Source organism: Protopterus annectens, chromosome 2.part2 (genome assembly GCF_019279795.1).
Source record: "Protopterus annectens isolate FY-2018-M chromosome 2.part2, PAN1.0, whole genome shotgun sequence".
Taxonomy (NCBI): domain Eukaryota; kingdom Metazoa; phylum Chordata; order Ceratodontiformes; family Protopteridae; genus Protopterus; species Protopterus annectens.
Window position 1 is genome coordinate 787740060 of NC_056730.1, and position 19274 is coordinate 787759333.

A 19274-nucleotide genomic window follows, 5' to 3' on the forward strand; every position below is an offset into this window, starting at 1 on the left:
AAACAAGAGGCAAAAATCTGTACATTCTGTAAAAATATGGGCAGTTTAAAGGTATGATTAATGTGTGTATGTGTGTGTGTGTGTGTGTGTGTGTGTGTGTGTGTGTGTGTGTGTGTGTGTGTATTTGATGTAATATTTGTTCTACAGGATATAAGACCATTTAGTATTAACAGATTTGCAGTTGGTGTTTGATTTAGTTTCAGTGAATTTTTTTATATTTTCACACACAAATGCAGAGAAGACAGTGTGTGTGTGTGTGTGTGTGTGTGTGTGTGTGTGTGTGTGTGTGTGTGTGTGTGTGTGTGTGTGTGTGTGTGTGTGTGTGTGTGCAGTCATAACATTCTTAGATTCATGCATGACACTGAGGAGAGGGAAAACTGTGGTATGCGCAGATTTTATGATTTAGGCCCTTGATTTTCTTACTAAGAAAGGATTGTGGGCATTCAAGTTGTGTCAAATGTTTGACCAAGTACATGTCAAAGGGGGCATTATACTCAGTGCTCAGCCTGATGACTGAATAACATAGTGAAATAGTCACATTCATGGATTTAGATGCCATAACCTTAGTAATAATCTGTGCAATGAAAAAGCACTTTCTTACAGTGGTGGATACATAGCGATCAAAGTACAGTTCATTGTCTGCATAGATTCCTAGTTCTCTAATTACTGGATCAATTTTCAGGGATGTGCTGAAAAAATGTAATAGTCAAAGGAAATTCTTGCTTGCAAAGGGTAGTATTATACATTTTTGGCATTCAGTTTTAGTCCATCCATGGTTTTAAAACTAGCAATTAGTTTGAGAAAAGCCCTTATCATGGATTTTGGTGTCATTTGGGGGGTTTATGATGACAATAAGTTTACAGTCATCTGCAGACTCCATCAGCCATAAACCTTTAACAATGGCTTTAGCCTCTGAGAAGTAAATGACAAAGAGGAATGGTCCAAGGACTAAACTTTGGGGTACACTACTAGTGAGAGGTCTTTTGTAGGAGGTAGAGCAGTCCACCCTAATTTACTTGTTTCTATTTATGATTCAGTTTGATATTCAGTGGGTTACATAGGGATTAGCATTTACGAGCTGGTTTAATTTCTTCAACTCTTTGGGGTTTCTAATACCACTATGGGGATGGACCCATTCCTAAGTCAAAGTATGTTTAATGTTCATGAAAATAATATTGTTTCAATCATTTGTTTTAGCCAAAGTGCTCTTTGCAGCATTACATTAACATTTTCTCAGAGATCGTTCATCTATTATAGCGGAGTGTGAAATGATGTTGAATGTGTTTGCAATGTCTGCTAGGCAATGTGTACTGATTTGACCCACAGCTCTCAACCTTTTAGCACAAAAAAATCTGTACAGTATAAAACAATTATTAGAGAGATTTGATACAAAAATTGAGACTACATCGATTAACAAACAAAAAGAAAAGAACTTATAAATGCAATAGGTGTTCTATTTGTAGATATATTTTTGAAGGTTCTTTTGTTATACTATCTCATTTGTCTTATAATATAAATTTGAGTGTTAGATGTAACTGTGAATCCACTGGAGTGATATAAACTGCTTTAGTGACTTTCTCAAAGAAGTCAACTAGGTTAAGTTTGCAGTATATGCTGTTAACAAATCTGAACTGGCTTAGGTCAAGAGTCCACAGGTTATTTCGGTCCCTATTTCTGGCCTAAGCACTTGTGCTCCAAAACCAGTTGTTTTACATCAGGAAGGTTCATGGTCTAGAATCTTGTGGCAGGAGAGTGTGGCCTACACCCTTCTATGCTGGGAATTGCTGGTGAATTGCTACATTATTAAAACTGCCTTCCACTGTTCTTACTGTGATTTGATGCACTTTTAATTTCTAGTACTTTTGCATTTTATAGCAAAGGCTTGATTCAGACTTGCTGAATCTAGACTGTTTGGTTTGACTTGAGCACTAAAACCAGCTCTCGCTTGAGACACTGAAATATCTGAGGCATGTGTTGCTTCCAACTATAAATGCCTGTTTTTGGTCTAATACTGTACTTTTAATTTTTATTTGCATTCCACTGTTTGTTTGAATTGTCTGAACTATTTTTGTCACATTTTATTTTACACTGCACTAGATCAGCTGTAGCACTGCCCATTTCCAAGTTTGCTATTTCTATGTCTGTTTTGTAACTTCTGAGCATCAACTTCAAGCTTCCTTTGTTAGTGGAGGCCCTTCTGCACCCTTGTGTAAAGAGAGTGCTGTCTGGGTCCCATCTAATCGATGATGATTGAATTAGAGCACAGACAGAGCATTCTTATTGGCTAGTTTGAGTTAAAAACTGTATTTTCTTGTTTTATTTAAGCCCCACATTTGCACTTTTTTGAGTGTGGTTACCATTGATAAATTTTCCCTTAGCACTTTGCTTGGGGTCCTTGATAGGTTTCTTGTGGCCCTAATCTACACTCAGGTAAAATAGTAAGCCTAGACTCAGAGGTCCCAATACACCTCTCCCCACTAGCCACTCCTAAGTGTGACCTCTTTTCCTGATTATATAAATTTACCTATCACTATAGACAGACAATATGCCACAGTGTCTCTAGCCAGCTTGGTCAACATGGGCATCCTGAGGCAGTATAGCAACTGTCTCATGTTAACCAGCAATCCTCTACTCCTAGTACACACAAACACAAAATGTGAGAGATGCAACTATATTAAGAACCTTGAATCCATGGTCTTTCGCATATCAGTCAGTACATATGGCAATGAGCGGGTTGCCAGCATGCACACCTCACCCCCTACTCCACCCAAACCCACATCACACATATCTACATATGCGTAGGTCCTCACCAGAAACATACCTAAACACCAGAGACCTCCCAAACACAAACACAAGCACACTACAGATAATTCTTCCTCTGCAGAACACATCACATGTAATAGATCATGCACCAGTGTCTCACTGGTCAAACCCATAAGGCAAAACACAAAATTAAACATATTAGTCTTAGGTGATTCCATTGTGAGACACACTGATGTCCATCTCACCAGGCTGAATAAGGAAAAGATCACAGTCAGCTGCCTGTCGGGTGCCAGGATGCGCCATATCACACATGCACTCAAGTCTCTCAACAACAGGCACTGTTATGACTTTGTCCTAATCCATGCTGGTGTGAATGACTTGAGATGTACCTCTCGGGACTATATGAAAAGAGACATGACTGAGGTCTTTGACTATGTGTCTCAGGCAGGTATGTCCCTAGCCTTAAGCAGCATTTTACCTTCACCTAGGATGATGCCTCAGTAAAAACAGAAAATTATTGACTTCAATAGTTGGCTTAGCTTCTGGTGTCATTCTAAGGGGATCCACTATCTGTCAGCCTTGAACGATGTAATCAACAGACCTCAATGCTTTGCCAGAGATGGTCTTCATCTGTTACACCTGGGATTTTGGCTACTGGCTAAGGCTTTTGCCACTCCCCCTAGTGCATTTTTAGGCAATATCTCAAGAACAAAATTCCCAATGTAAAAACTCCATTTAAAAACAGCCTCAAGGTTATGCTGCTAAATGCTAGGATTCTCAACACAAAACTGCACTTACTGCAAGCTGTCCTCACCTTGGAAGACGCAGACAATTGTGCAGTCATGGAGACCTGGTTCAAAGCTGTGGACAGCACCCCAGCCATACCAGGTTACACCTCCTTCCACACGTTCAGACCTCAAACTGACAGTGTGAAAACTAAAGGAGGCAGTGTATAAATATGCATTAAAGTTAAATACACCTCCAGATTGGTTAAGCAGTATGACTCCCTAGAGACACTTCAGGTGCAATTAACTGTTGGTAGGACACCTTTTCAAGTCATTGCCAGCTACAGCCCCCCCCCCCTCCATGAATCAGAACACCCACTCTGCCTATTTTGACCAACTTGAGTCTATCAAGATAAATCCAAACACCATTGTTTTGGGGGATTTTAACTCCCCATCTATTGACTGGGTAAATTATTCATGCTCAAACTCATTTGGCCAAAGGTTCCTTGATTTTATTAAATCCAATGCCCTGGACCAGCGGTCACAAGGGGTGCCAACATCCTGGATCTGGTACTCACCAATATGAGGGACCACTACACCACCCCCACTGTGAGGTCTACCCTGGTGAGATCTGACAACAAATCGGTCTCATTCAAAGTAACTATCACATCTAAACCCACCCCAGCAGCAACTAGACTACAACACTTCTCCAAAGCAGATTATAACCTCTTACAGGATGGTATAAATAGCTTCATTGCACCTCTTCCCTCAGATGGAACTGGCAACTATGCCAAGCTCTACACCAATGCTATACCCAAACACCTGTATTACTGCATTGACTCAGCTGTATCTGAAAGGACCAAAACAAGTTCCTCAAGGAAGAGCAAACCTGCCTGGTGGACATCTACAATTAACAGGCTATACAAGAAGAGGAAGAAATTGCTGTCTAAGAGTGAGAGGGAGTGAACCGGAAATGCTCCCTCCTCAGCTTAAACAAGCAAATAAGACTTATCTTGTGAAGTCCTCCAAAACAAACTACAAGTTCAAATTAGCTTCCTCAACAAAGGACAACCACAAGGCATTCTATAATTACATCCATAACCTAAAAGAAAAGGCCCAGATTTGTACAGAACTAGTAGTTAATGATACCACATATACTAAGCCTGTAGACATAGCTAACCTGTTGGTTGACAGGTTTTGTGAAAACTTCACTCCCCTGTCCCCACTACATGTACCCCATGACATCTCCCCATGACATCTCTACCACCTATCCCCTACCTTGTATCTCTAAGAAACAGGTCATAAATGCCAACTCTAAGGCCAAAACCCCAGCATCTATGGGACCTAATAACATCCCAGGCTGCATCCTACATGGGTTCCGACATGAATATGCAACACCATTGGGTACTCTTTTCAATCATAGTCTAAGCACTGGCTTCATACCAGTTGTATGGAAAACAGCTACTGTTATTCATTGCACAAAGGTGGTGCTTCCATTGACCCCATGAACTATAGACCTATTAGCCTGACTAGCCTTATCTGCAAGGCCATGGAGTGAATCATCATGGACCATATCAACAAAGATATAGGTAATCTCAAAACATTTGACCCTACTCAGTTTGGATTTGTCAAAAGGAGACCATGCCCATTAAACATGGTGGACTTCTTCGAGACAGTCACCAAGGCCCTGGACGAGGGAAAATCTCTGCATATGGCTTACCTGGACTTAGCCAAGGCATTTGATACTATCCCCCACTCAGGCAGCATTGACAAACTCACCCAACTAGGCATCAACCCTTATATCATTAGAAGGGTCACTAACTGACTCACTGATAGAGCTCATATAGTCAAAATAGGGGAATCCACCTCCAACAGCAGACCTGTAACCAATGGTGTTACACAAGGATCAGTCCTAGGACCTCTACTGTTTGCAATCTATTTCTCTGAAGTACAAGCAAAAACTAAAGGTCTGTGGCTGACAACATTTGCTGATGACTGCAAACTGAAAGCAGTCATAGAATCTCCAAAGGATGTCAACATCCTACGACAGGGTCTTACACAAACAAATGATTGGTACCAAAGTCATGGCCTTAAACTCAATGCAAAAATGTATTATCATTCCTTTTGGTAAAAGTGATGTCCCTGGTAACTACCACATCAATAGCAACATCTTAATTATGCACTCACTGGTGAGAGACCTGGCCACACAGGTTGACAGCAACCTTACCTTTGACCACCATGTCTCCACAGTGGTAAGAAGGGCATTCTATATTGCTCATCTCATAAGTAAGGGCATTGCTTCCAGAAAAAAGGAAGTTATTACCTCCCTGTACTATTCTCTCATCAGGCCAATAATTGAGTAGAGCGCTCCTTTTGAATGTACCTTTCTAAGCACCTGCAGCAATTGAAAAACCACAAAGGATTCCTCACAAGGAAAATTCAAGTTCTTCACCATCTGTCCTATGGGGATCATCTGAAATCACTGTCACTTTATTCTGGTTCATACAGACTACTCAAATGTGATTTCTGCTTTGAATATAAAGCAATCTCTGACCCTGAGTTATTTGTAATGCTTCACATCCGAAAGTACTCAGTCTAAAGACTGTAACCTGGTATGTGATTTATCTCAAAGATTTTACCACACTTTTGGAACAGACTTCCACTTCTTTTCAAACAGAGCACCTCACTGGCCCTCTTCAAATGCAATCTGGATAATTGGATGAGTGACCATAAATTCACTCCAGGGTCCCACCTGTGTCCCTCTTGGACAGGGACAATAGGTGCTGATTGTGGTAATAAGGGTAAGAACTTGGCTAGGCTTGTAAGGGCCCTAGGACCATTTGCCTAGTAACTTCCTATGATCCTATAAGGAACCTTTCCACAGACTTACAAATGAGGCTAGTCACTAAAACTGAAATTTTGCAGGTAGATTGATGCCCCACCTTTTTGCAAGGGAATGACATTTGGTGTTTTCCATTCATCCAGCACAAAGCCTGTTTAATGGCTGACACTGAATATCCTCTGTAGAGGGGTCTGACAGATGCTGATTCAGGGTGGCTAGTAAGCAGCTTCGTATGTTATCTGGCCCCATAAACAGCCTCTGCAGGGGGTGTTATAGGCCCTCTTTCAGGCTGGCCAGTAAGCAACCTGGTACACCAACTGGGTCCATAACACTTGCTCATGAACTTGTGTGTGCGTGTGTGTGTGTGTGTGTGTGTGTGTGTGTGTGTGTGTGTGTGTGTGTGTGTGTGTGTGTGTGTGTGTGTGTTTGTATGTGTGTCTTTGAATGCATGTATGCATGGGTGCTGTTTGATACAGAACCTTGTACTGTTTCCCCCTGCTCTGTAATACAGTGATCCAGGAAATAATATAAGTGACATGGATGTGTACGGCACTGTCCTTACCCCTCCTCTTTTATTGCCACCAGCAAAAATGTTTTAAAACTGCTTCAGAAAATGTCTTCCTTCGTTACATTTTCACTGCCATCATACTTTATTTTTGAGAGTTCTGGACACTGAATTTCAGACTGAATCATATATAGATATATGACAATATAGATAAAGATGCATAGGTATAAATACATGGAAGCACTTTAAAACATGAAGAAATGAAAGGCAACATTGCCTATAGTCAAATTGCTGGCAAAAATCATCCGGATCTGCAATCGCTTGAATGTGCGATAAAACAAAATTAAATCTGTTCCTTGTAGGGTGCATGCCTGCTGCACCTGTACATGCCCTGATACTTATACATAACCTGAGCATAATGCAATGTTTATCATTCCAGTGGATTCCAGTGGATTCACAGTTACATCTAACGTTCAAATTTATAAGACAAATGAGATAGTATAACAAAAGAACCTTCAAAAATATATCTACAAATAGTACACCTATTACATTTATAAGTTCCTTTCTTTTGTTAATCAATGTAGTCTCAATTTTTGTATCAAATCTCTCTAATAATTGTTTTATACTGGAATTCTTTGTACTGACAAATTTTGGTGTACATCCCTAAATCTATCCTAATTCCCTGTGTCCATTTATAATTCTCCAATTGTCACTAATTATCTTCTTAATAATAGGGTGATATACATTGCATTATGCTCAGGTTGTGATTCATTTTATGTTGGTATGGCAACTAGGAAATTAAGTGATAGAATCAAAGAATACTTAAATGTTATAAAAACGAAGGACATGAATAATGCTTTGTACAAACATTCTAGTGTTTGTAGTAATTAAAAAAAAAATTACTGTTTTAGAACAAGTAAGTTCTGATAAAAGAGGAGGTGATTAAAAGAACCTGGTGGGAACTAGAGAAGTATTTTGGCAAGTAAAATTAGGGGCTGATATTCCACCAGGTTTAAATGAACATATTAATATTAAATGTCATTTAGCAAACAGGAAACTAAAGGGTTAACTGAGTTGTTTTAATTGTTTTATTGATTAATTGTATCATGTGATTGTTTTTATTGGTTTTTGGTTGTGTATTTAAAAAGTATGTTGCAGGTAGGCCGCGGTGGTGCAGCGGTTAGCATTGTCGCCTCACAGCAAGAGGTTCTCCCATTCGATTCTCAGCTGGAGCGCCTTCTGTGAGGAGTCTGCTTGTCCTCCCCACGGTCGAGTGATGCTAAAGACATGCAGGTAGGTGCAAGTGTGAATGGGCGTACCTCCTTTGAAGGTTGGACGTTGGGCTGGCAACTCGGCACCGTAAAAATCCACTGCCAATCATGAGCGGACCGGAGTTCCACTGTGACGACCCCTAACCAGGAAAAGCCGAAAGACTTTTTTATTTAAAAAGTATGTTGCACTTTTTGTGCTTTTCTGATGATGTTGTATATGAAAGTGGATATTAAAAGATAGAAGGATTTATCGATAGAAGGACAACCCAGAACATTGCAATGGAAACCATCATTCTGGGTGATATTAATATAAACTGGCAACCTCTCATCTCCAACTACCCATCAAATAGTATAAACTTATATAAGTTCACCCAACTTATAACAGTTCCAACACATATAGTAAACAAACAAACCAAATCAACCCTAGACTGGATACTTATCACACACCCTCACAAATATACCTATACAGGAACCCTCCCTAATATCACAAGTGACCACTTACCCACCTTCACCCATAGAACCTACATGCAAACTACAAAATCCCATTCATACAGAACTTCCAGAAATCTTACCCATTTCAGTCAAAGAACTTTTATAGATACTTTAAAAGCCCACAACTGGAACCCTACTAAAACTCATCCTCTGGATGATGCTGTAAATTACTTCAACAATGTCTTTCTTACTACACTCAACAGCCTTGCTGCCATGAGAACTAAAAGAATGAAGCATAACCATGCCCTATGGCTTACAAAACATACTAAACAGTTTCACATTGCCAGGGATAAAGCCTAGAATGAATGGCACAAAAATAAAACCCTACAAAGTGAAATAAAGTACAAACAGCTATGTAACGTTGCCAAAAAGCTAGTAATTACTGACAAGAAAAATTACTTCTCCACTCAACTAGACTCCCAAAACAGCAACCTCAAGAACTTCTGGAAATCTGTTTCCTCGCTCCTCAAGCCAGGTACTCAACAAAATCCCACACCAGCTCCTGAAAAAGACCCACAAGAAACTGCCCAAGCCTTTAAAACTCACTTTATTGAAATCATTCAAAAACTCATCAATGATTTCTCTACTCAAACAAACTTAACTCTAATAGTTTAGAAAGCATCCAAAATCTCCCCTCTCTTAAAGCTAACTCACTTCTCCCCCCTGTAAATGACACCACAAACTGTGGTCCACCCTCACCAACATTTACTATACAACCTGTGCCCACCTCCCTGGTGCATAGACTGCTAACTAAACTGAAACCATGTTTTCTCTCTCTGCAGATCAACTTCCTGCAAAATACCTAAAACTCACTGCAGATGCTATTGCTTACCCTGTCACCATTCTCATCAATCATTCCATCCCTGAATCATGCATCTCGCAACTTTGGAAAAACTCCATTATAACACCCTTACATAAAGGTGGCAATGCCAATGATTTCTCTAATTACCGACCTGTCTCTATACTCTCTCCTTTAACGAAAATCCTAGAAAAGTGTATTCATACTCAGTTGTTAAAGCATCTCGCTGACAACCTACTTGCCCCCACTCAACATGGCTTTTGCCCTGCCCACAGTACAACCACAGCCTATTGTCCTTCACCATTACTGTAAACAAAGCCTTAGATGCTGGTCTACTAACATCAATTATTTGCTAGACCTATCTAAGGCTTTCAATGCAGTATCACACCCTAAATTACTAGTTCAACTCAAATCCCTAAATTGCTCTCCACACACACACTAGCTTGTTTTTCTGTCAAATGGCAAAACAAGCAATCCAAATATCTCACAACTAAAACTGGAGTTCCCCATGGGTCCATTCTTGGCCCATTACTATTTAACATATTTATTAATAATCTACACAAAGCATCCCATCTTAGTACCCTCATTCAATATGCAGACGACTCAGAAATAATCACCTCTGCCAAAAACCTGTCCAGCTTCTAACACAAAAATCCTTTACTTCTGTTGAATCCTGGCTAAACAATGCCCAACTTTTACTCAATCCAAAAAAAAAATCTAAACTCTTAATATTTTCATCAAAACCACTAAATCATGACTTAAAGATTTTCTCTCAAAACAATACTGAAATCTTTAAAACTTCTGGGTATTATAATTGATGACAAACTTTCCTTTGAAAATCATATTCATAATACAATCAAGAAAACCCATTTCAAACTCGGTAAGCTGCATTGGCACAAACTCTTTATGGATAAGTCCACCAAGATAAAACTGGCTAATATTCTACTCCTCCCTACTCACCTCTACAGTACCCCCATTTCACTAACCTACACACAACTCTCAAGAATAAATTACAACCCTGCTACTACAAAATAGCAAAATTTGCCACTGGTATACCAACCCGAACACACCATTGCCAAGCCTTAAAACATTTAAACTGGCTTGAATTTTCCCATTACCTACAATACTCACAACTAATACTCATCCATAAACTACTAAATAGCCTTATTATTGCCCATCTGTTCAATCCAGGCTACAAACATACACCCCAACTAGACATCTCAGGTCTTCAAATAAACAGCTCCTAAGCATTTCAAAATCCAACAAACATGCAGGACAAAGCCTCTATTCCTTCTCCATTGTCAAACTTTGGAATACTCTACCCTCTTCTATTACTCAAACTGATTCCATCAAAGCTTTCAAAACTGCACTAAAGTCCCATTACCTTGATAATCAAACATGTTTTTTGCAACAACTGGCCTAAATCACCATGACCATAACAAGCTAAATAGAAACCACCTAACAATATTCCATAATTATTCATCCACCAATTTTTTACTCTTCCCATTATATAACTTAGTCCTAGACTTACTTCACTATAACTTATAAGGACTACCTTAGCAGCTTAGTAGATTAACCCTATTTTTTGAATGGTTTAACAAAAAAAAAAAAAAAAACAATGAATATATTTTGTACATACCTTCTGTAATTGATGCTTATTCTGTATAGCTGATGATAGAATGTCTCTCTATTTTTTTGTAACTGTATTTTCATCTTATATAATTATTCTGTCTTTTCTCATTGCAACTGTTATTCAACTTCTTTTTATATTCTGTATGTATACTTGCTGATACAATAATATGCCAATTCTTTGTAACTTGTATTTGACGCTTTTCTCCCTGGGCCTCCACTGAAAATGGATCACTGATCCAGTGGACTTTCCCGGTTACCAAATGTCAATAAATAAATAAAATAAAATAAAATTAAATTAAATTACGTTAAATACACTATGCTAATACTGTTGGTCTTTTTTGGTCTTTAGTGAATTTGTCTTATTTAGTCGCTGTTGTTCGCTCAGCCCTTGTGATGGTTTTTGTATTTATATTCTTTCTATTTACCAAGTACTATCTTTATTATCAATGTTTTAAGTTTGGGATGCAAGCTATCAACTCAAATAGTCATCTTAAACTTCACATCAGCCACAGTAAGCTGTGTGTGCCAAGTATCCAAATGCATTCAGAGATTTCTGCTCACCATGACTGACGTGCACATAACACACATGCTTAAAGCTTTAATATTGCCCACTGCAGGTGGGATGTTACTACAAAATAACTGTGCAAATTTATGGGTCTATATCATATGAGCGAATCGCACAGATTGCGAACGCTCATAATATCGAACGTACCAGACCTCAAACTTCCTATCCCGCTAAATATATATTCCAACTCCAAGATCACACTACAGTGAGGAAAGAGCAAATATCCCATTCTTCACTGTACCGCAATCTCAGAAAAAGCACTTTGAGGTCCGGTACATTCGATATTATGAGCGTATGCAATTTGTGCAATTCACTCATATGATATAGACCCCAAATTTATTATACCCCTGGTCTCCAATATGAGGTAGACACATCACAAGGTCAGCCCACTGCTGCCCATCAAGCTGAAGGTAAGTGCTTTTGATGTTATCTTCTGTGTTTGTAGCTATCTACCTGTAGACACCATTTCTAAATGCAGTAATAAAAGGTTTCCTTATATATCTATGCACACCTGAGATGCCTGAAGATATCCAAGAACCATGAGATTACTGTCAGACCAATGGTATAAATATACTATACAGAATGCAGGCTAAAATTGCAGTCTTTATTTTAATAGAACTAATGGACTATATGCTTTTCTCAAAGTAAACATTATTTTAAAGAAGAAAGTATCAGTGGATATTACAATAACTTTATCTGATCTGATTTATTTGCAGTCCATTACGGGTAGCTCTTTTTTCATTTAAAGATGTTCTCTGCTCAGTGAATTTCCTTTAAAAATGAATGTGTTTGATTTTGTCAAACAATGTAAACATGATTGCCTGCTAGTGAATCCCCGTTTCTTTTTTCTTTGCTGAAAGCATTTTATGTACATCTTTATATCATGCCTTGTACTTGGGAAATTGCTACTTTCCCAAGACAGAGCTCACTGAAATAAATCATTAAAAATATAATCAGTTGTAATATTAGGCCTTAAAACACATAATAAATTATGCATGCTGGTCAGCCTACTTATGTTTAATAAAGTTCTGCAGTGAGTAAGTCCCCTGAATGCCCCACTGTGTACGTATTTTACCCACATCAACGTCTCCCATTAATTTGTTCTCACTCTGCTGCCACAGAACAATATTCTGCCATGAAAATAATTCGGGAGAATGGTATATACAGGGATGTGTGCCACCCTTGTCCACTCTTTTTCTTGTAGTCATATTTTCATGTTTATAGTTTTGGTTATTTCAGCTTTATGCTTTAAATTTTCAGTCTTTAATAATTTCAGGCTTTCAGCTTTTGGTGTGTTTTGGTATTCAGAATTCAAATCCAGAATGCCTATGCTCAGTGTAACTATGTCTTGCAAAACTACTGTTAAAATATGCAGCACTTGAAATAAAGTGAAACTTAAATTTCACAGCTTAAAAATTGCTTTGATTAAATATTTAAATGGAACACAAGTAAAACTAAACCCTATCAGTACCACTAAAACTGAATTCAAGTATCTGCAAAACAAACTCTGTATTTTCTACAGTCACAATGAATTGCTGTCCTATATATTTCATGGCATTTATTGTAACTGATGGATTATTTACCCCATTTGATCCATAAATATTGAGGTACATTATAGGCTAAAGAAGTAGAAAACTGGTTTCATCAGTGTACAAGTGTACTAATAGGATGGCTAAAAGAGAAATTATGTTGCTTTGATAATACAATAACAAAAAACTTTGCATTGTACTTTATTAAAGGATTTTTTGCCAAGTAGGAATTGTTACCTTTCAAATTTATTATTAAGAATGACCAGTTTGCTTTAGAAAATACAACAAAAAATAAAGGATATTTATTGTTTAATCACATGTAATAGTGAATAGTTATATACCTGGCAAAATGCTTGAGATCATCTTTTTTATATAGGCAAGACTTCTTTTCAGTTCAAAGCATGATCGTTTCGATATTTAGTGAATCAGATGCCATAAGGAAACATAAACATATAGTGACATATCCCGGAGCAGGTTTTCGATTCTTTGGCACTGATATAGCCCTATTACTCAACAAAGCAGGTTTGTGAGACATTCTTACACAGAAAGAACAGTTATGGATTTTAAATCTATGGAATTAATTTTCTCCAGGGCTTAATAAACATTCATAAATATAAATAAACTGACTGTCCATATTGTGTTTATCAAACATCATTTAGCAGTTATGAATTTGAAGTTGGTAATATAAATGTGTATTTTGCCATTATATATTTTTTCTGCCACTACATGGCAGTACATATCTTTGTATTAAATGTTTCTGATTATATATAAAACAATACATAATAGAAATAAATGTATACTACTGGTGCTTAATAAATTGTATTTTGAATATTAATTAAAATATTTAGGTAACAGTGTTTAATATAGTTTCTATGAATGATGGCATAATCAGATCCAAGCCTATAAATTTAGCTTTTTTGTATTTTGGGCAGATTTTACTGAGTAAGGTGCCTTTTAATTTCAAATTGGTTTCATTTATTTTGGTTCCTATTTGTTATGACTGTGAATTAAGAGTGAATATTTTGTATGAATCACACTGCTTCATTTGGAGTATTTAAAGTGCTGATTTAGGGTTCTGGATCGTGTTTTTGGTATTTGTGCTCCTGAATACTGTGGGAGATTTCTGTGCAAAAGCTTTGGAGTGATTCAGATATCTAATTATCTTACGAATCTGTTCATCTTCCGAGTGGTTGGCTGCTGAGATTCACCTGCATAAATCAACTGGCAAAAGCTGATTTAAGTATACTTTTCTCTGCACTTAAGATTAGAAACTTGTAGATAATTGTTATATATAATATAATACAGGGAGATAATACTTCCTGTCTCTAGCTGCAGATAGTCTCCCACCCTCCCTCACTGTTCTTGTTGTGTTATTAATCTCGGTGGCTTTGGAATTACCCGCCCCTGCTGTAAATCTGTTGTTGGACACTACTACTGGGCCCATCTCATTTGCTCACTCAACTGAGTACAGTGAGATCATATTTTGATTTCAGACACTCCTACCAGTCCCATCTCCTCTGCTGTGTACCGATAGAACACTTGGGAAGGGCATCCCCTATAGCATTTTAATCTGCTCTGTTCCCTACCTCTCCACAAAAAAAAAAAAAAAATTACTTATAGTTTCTTGAGCTGCTCTTACATAACTGTCTTCTACCTTAATACCTTAATTTGCTGTTCTGTGTGCTTTTAAGTGTTCAAGTGCTCTTACTTGATTTTTCAAAAATTTGTTTTTGTCATTTTTTATTTATCTGTATTTATTTAAACTGTATTTGCCTTAGTATTGCTACACACTCAAGTATGCTAGCTTGTACTGCAATTAAAGTGTTTTTGCTATTGTCATTAGCTCATTCTTTCTAATACAGAGATAACTTTTTGAGAAAGCCAACCCACTTAACTAAAAAAAAAATATATATATACATATATATATATATATATATATATATATATATATATATATATATATATATAAATTCCAAGCTTGTTTTCTGCCTTTCCGGTAAGTAGTCTAATCCAGATACAGATTTGCTGTATCCAGGACTGTTTGAAAGCTTCTGTGCGCCCAAGCCTTTCTGTGTTAGTGGAAAGCCTTCTCGCTTATCAGTGGGAGTGGAAAGCACTAGGTAGCCTATCTACAACAAGATCCAGATCCAGATTCTTAGTTTTAGCACTTGAATTTGCTTATCCATGCTCAGCACCTGCTCAGAACTTGTCGTAAGCACTAATAAACTACAAATTACTACAGCACTCACCCTTCCTCATTACCTAGAGGAAAACACTTTTAGGACTTACTTTCCTCACTTGCTTAGAGAACAACAGCTCTTGTACTCACTTTCCTCACTTGTCTAGAGGAAAATATTTTTTTTTATTCAGGCATGTCCAAGGGTCAGCTCCCAGTGTTCTCTCCTGTCTATCTGATGAATCTGGGAATCTTGGGACAATGTAGCAATTGAATCATGTACAGAGAAAAAACCCTCCTCCTACCACCCAACACTACAACCTGTGAGAGAGATGCACTTATCTAGCCAAACTGGAGGTAAAGCTCTCTCCAACCAACTTGATAGTCAAGAGGTGAAGGTAAACACTTACACCATACCACACTCATCACATAGTCCCACTAAACCTACAGCACCAAATTCACACATAGAAAGACAAAAACATTTGGGGAGGCTCTCAATAATAATCTGCTCAAGCAACAGAGACCTCCAAAGCAGAAACACAAGCAACCTCTCACCACCAACACAACCCAAATGACACATAGCCCGCAGACTCAGTGTGCCACTCAACCACAGCCCATAAGGCAAAACAACGTAGCCAACACACTAGTCATAAGTGACTCTATAGTCAGGCACACTGATATCCCACTCATCAGGCTAAACAAGGAGAAGGTCACTGTCAGCTGCCTGTCAGGTGCCAGGATCCGCCGGATAACCACGCACTCAGATCACTCCACAACAAGTACAAATATGACTCTCTGATTGTCCATGTTGGTGTGAACGACCTGAGATGTACCTCCCTGGACTACATGAAAAGAGACATGAAAGAACTCTCTGATCTTGTAGGCCAGGCAGGTATGACCCTAGCCCTGAGTAGCATCCTGCCATTACCCAGAATGATACCACAGTACAAGGACAAAATAATTGACTTCAACAATTGGCTAAGCTTCTGGTGTCATTCTAAGAGGATCCAGTATCTGTCTGCCTGGGATGACATGGTAGACAGACCACGATGCTTTGCCAGAGATGGCTGGCACCTGTCACCACTGGGATTTTGGATACTGGCAAAGGCCACCCTTATAGTGTCTTTTTTAGGCAAGGTTAAAATGACAAATTCACCACCATAACAGGAACAGGTAAGCAAAAACTGAAGGTAATGCTATTCAATGCTAGAAGTCTAAATCTCAAAATGCACTCACTCGGGGCACTCCTTAAAATGGAGAACATCAATGTCTGTGCAGTAAATGAGACCTAGTTCAAGGCTCCAAAGAGCACCCCTGCATTACCAGGCTATAACTCATAACAAACTTTTCGGCCAGCTAACCTGGACCGAAACACCAAAGGCAGAGGTGTGTCCATATTCATTAAGGATATCCATACCTCCAGGCTAGTTCTCAGCATAATGCAGCCGAGGTTATCCAAGTGCAACTAACTCTGGGCAAAATTGCAATCCAAACTGTAGCTTTCTACAGATCCCCCACCATGCCCCAGGATTCCCACTCCTCTTTTCTTGATATACTGGAAAACATTAGGGTTCAACCAAACACTCTAATACTGGGCGATTTCTACTACCCCACCATTAACTGGGAAAACTACTCATGTACCCACTCCTTTGCTCAGCGCTTTCTGGAATTCATAAATTCCAATGCCCTGGATCAACTTATCCAAACCCACACCAGGGGCAACAATATCCTAGACCTAGTTATTACTAACATGATTGATCGGTGTTCCACACCTGAAGTCAACTCCTCGTTGGTCAGATCCGACCATAAGCTAATCAACCTAGCTATCCACATCCCGCCCACATCCCCCATTAAGGAAAACAGTAAAAAATTTCTCCAAAGCCAACTTCATGCTTCTTATGACAGAAGTGGTGAACTTCATGACACCCATGCAGATGGACAATACAGTTATGACTGCTGAATCCTAAACAAATGCACTCTATAAGCACTTACACGAGTGCATGGATTGTGCTATCCCAAACAGAACCAAGACGCTATTCTCCAAAAAAGGAAGCCAATCTGGTGGTCCCCAGCCATAAACAAACTGTACAACAGAAGGAAGAAATTGTTGCAAAAGAGAGTAAAATCCCATGAGTGGAGGAGCTCCCTGGTCAGCCTCAGCAAGAAGCTGAGATCCCTTATAAGATCCTCCAAAGCTAGCTATGAAAACAAGACTACCACTGATTCTAAGGACAACCACAATGCATTCTATAGCTATGTCAAGAATCTCAATGGCAACACCCAGATTTGCTCTAAGTTACAGCACAATGGCACAAAAATTACAGAACTGACTGATATTGCCAACATCCTGGCAGATAAATTCAGTGATAACTTTACCCCCCCCCCCCACCCCTTAAAGGGCCCATATCTGTACAGGAAGAATGCGGGGTCCATGTAATCACAACTTCACAGGTAAAAGCAGCACTCTCTAAAGCCAAAAATACAGCATGCATGGGACCGGACAACATCCCAGGCTGCGTTTTACATGAACTTCAGAACGAAATGGCTCCTCACCTAAGCACCATGTTCAGTCATAGCCTCACATCAGGCTTTGTGCCCACTGAATGGCACACAGCAACAGTTATCCCACTCCACAAAGGGGCAGCCACTACTGATCCTGAGAACTATAGCCCTATTAGCCTGACAAGCCTGGTCTGTAAGGCCATGGAACGTACCATCATGGAATTCATAAACAAAGACATTGGTAACCTCCAAATTCTGGACCCTACCCAGTTTGGGTTTGTGAAAGGCAGATCTTGCCCCCTGAACCTGGTCGACATCTTTGAGGCAGCCACCAAAGCCATAGACGAGGGTAAGGTGGTTCACACAGCCTATCTTGACCTTGCCAAGGCTTTTGACACCACCCCCCATTCTGGAATTATAGCTAAATGTACTAAACTAGGTATAAATCCCTATGTCACAAGATGGGTTGCCAAATGGCTCACTGACGGAACCCACACTGTAAAAGTTGCAGACTCCAAATCTGACTTCAAACCAGTGACAAGTGGAGTACCACAGGGTTCAGTCCTGGGACCTCTCCTGTTTGGTTTCTACTTCTCTGAAGTGCAGGCCAACAGAGAAGGCCTCTGGCTAATGAAGTTCACAGATGACTGCAAACTATGAGCTATAGTCGAGTCCCCAAATGATGTGGACATCCTACAGAAGGGCCTCAATGGGACAGATGCCTGGTGTCAGAGCCATGGCCTCCGGCTCAATGCCAAAAAGTGCATTGTTATCCCCTTTGGTAAAAACTCTGTACCCATGAACTACCACATAGGTAGCAGACTTCTTAACACCGAATGTGTGATAAGAGACCTGGGGACCCAGGTGGACAGTAGTCTCTCCTTTGATAATCACATTGTACAGTAGTCAGGAAATCCTTCTACATGGCACACCTCATCACAAAAGGGTTCTCATCCAGGAAAAAAGAGGTCATTGTTCCCTCTACTCGACATCATTAGACCCATTATAGAGTACAATGCCCCTTTTAGAATGTACCTCACAAGACATCTGCAGCAGCTGGAAAGGCCACAGAAGTACCTCACAAAGAGAATTACTGGCCTCAAACAGATGCCCTACACTGATTGTCTCAAAAAACTCCAGCTTTACTCTGTAGCATATCGCCTACTCCTAGGTGATATCTACCTAACATATAAAGCTATGTCAAACCCAGAGCTGTTGGACATGCTACACCTTAAGAAATCCCAATCCTTCCAAGCTACATGCTCTAGGGACCTAAACTTTGTCCCCACAATAAACAGGACTTGCTGGACGGATAGATTCCTTTCCCAGAGACTTCCCATACTCTGGAACAAGCTACCCATCTATGTCAAGCAAAGTTCCTCATTAACACTCTTCAAGAAAAATCTTGATGAGTGGATGAGAAATAGGAAATACACCCTAGGGATCACTTCTGTGGCTCTGCTCGACAGAGGC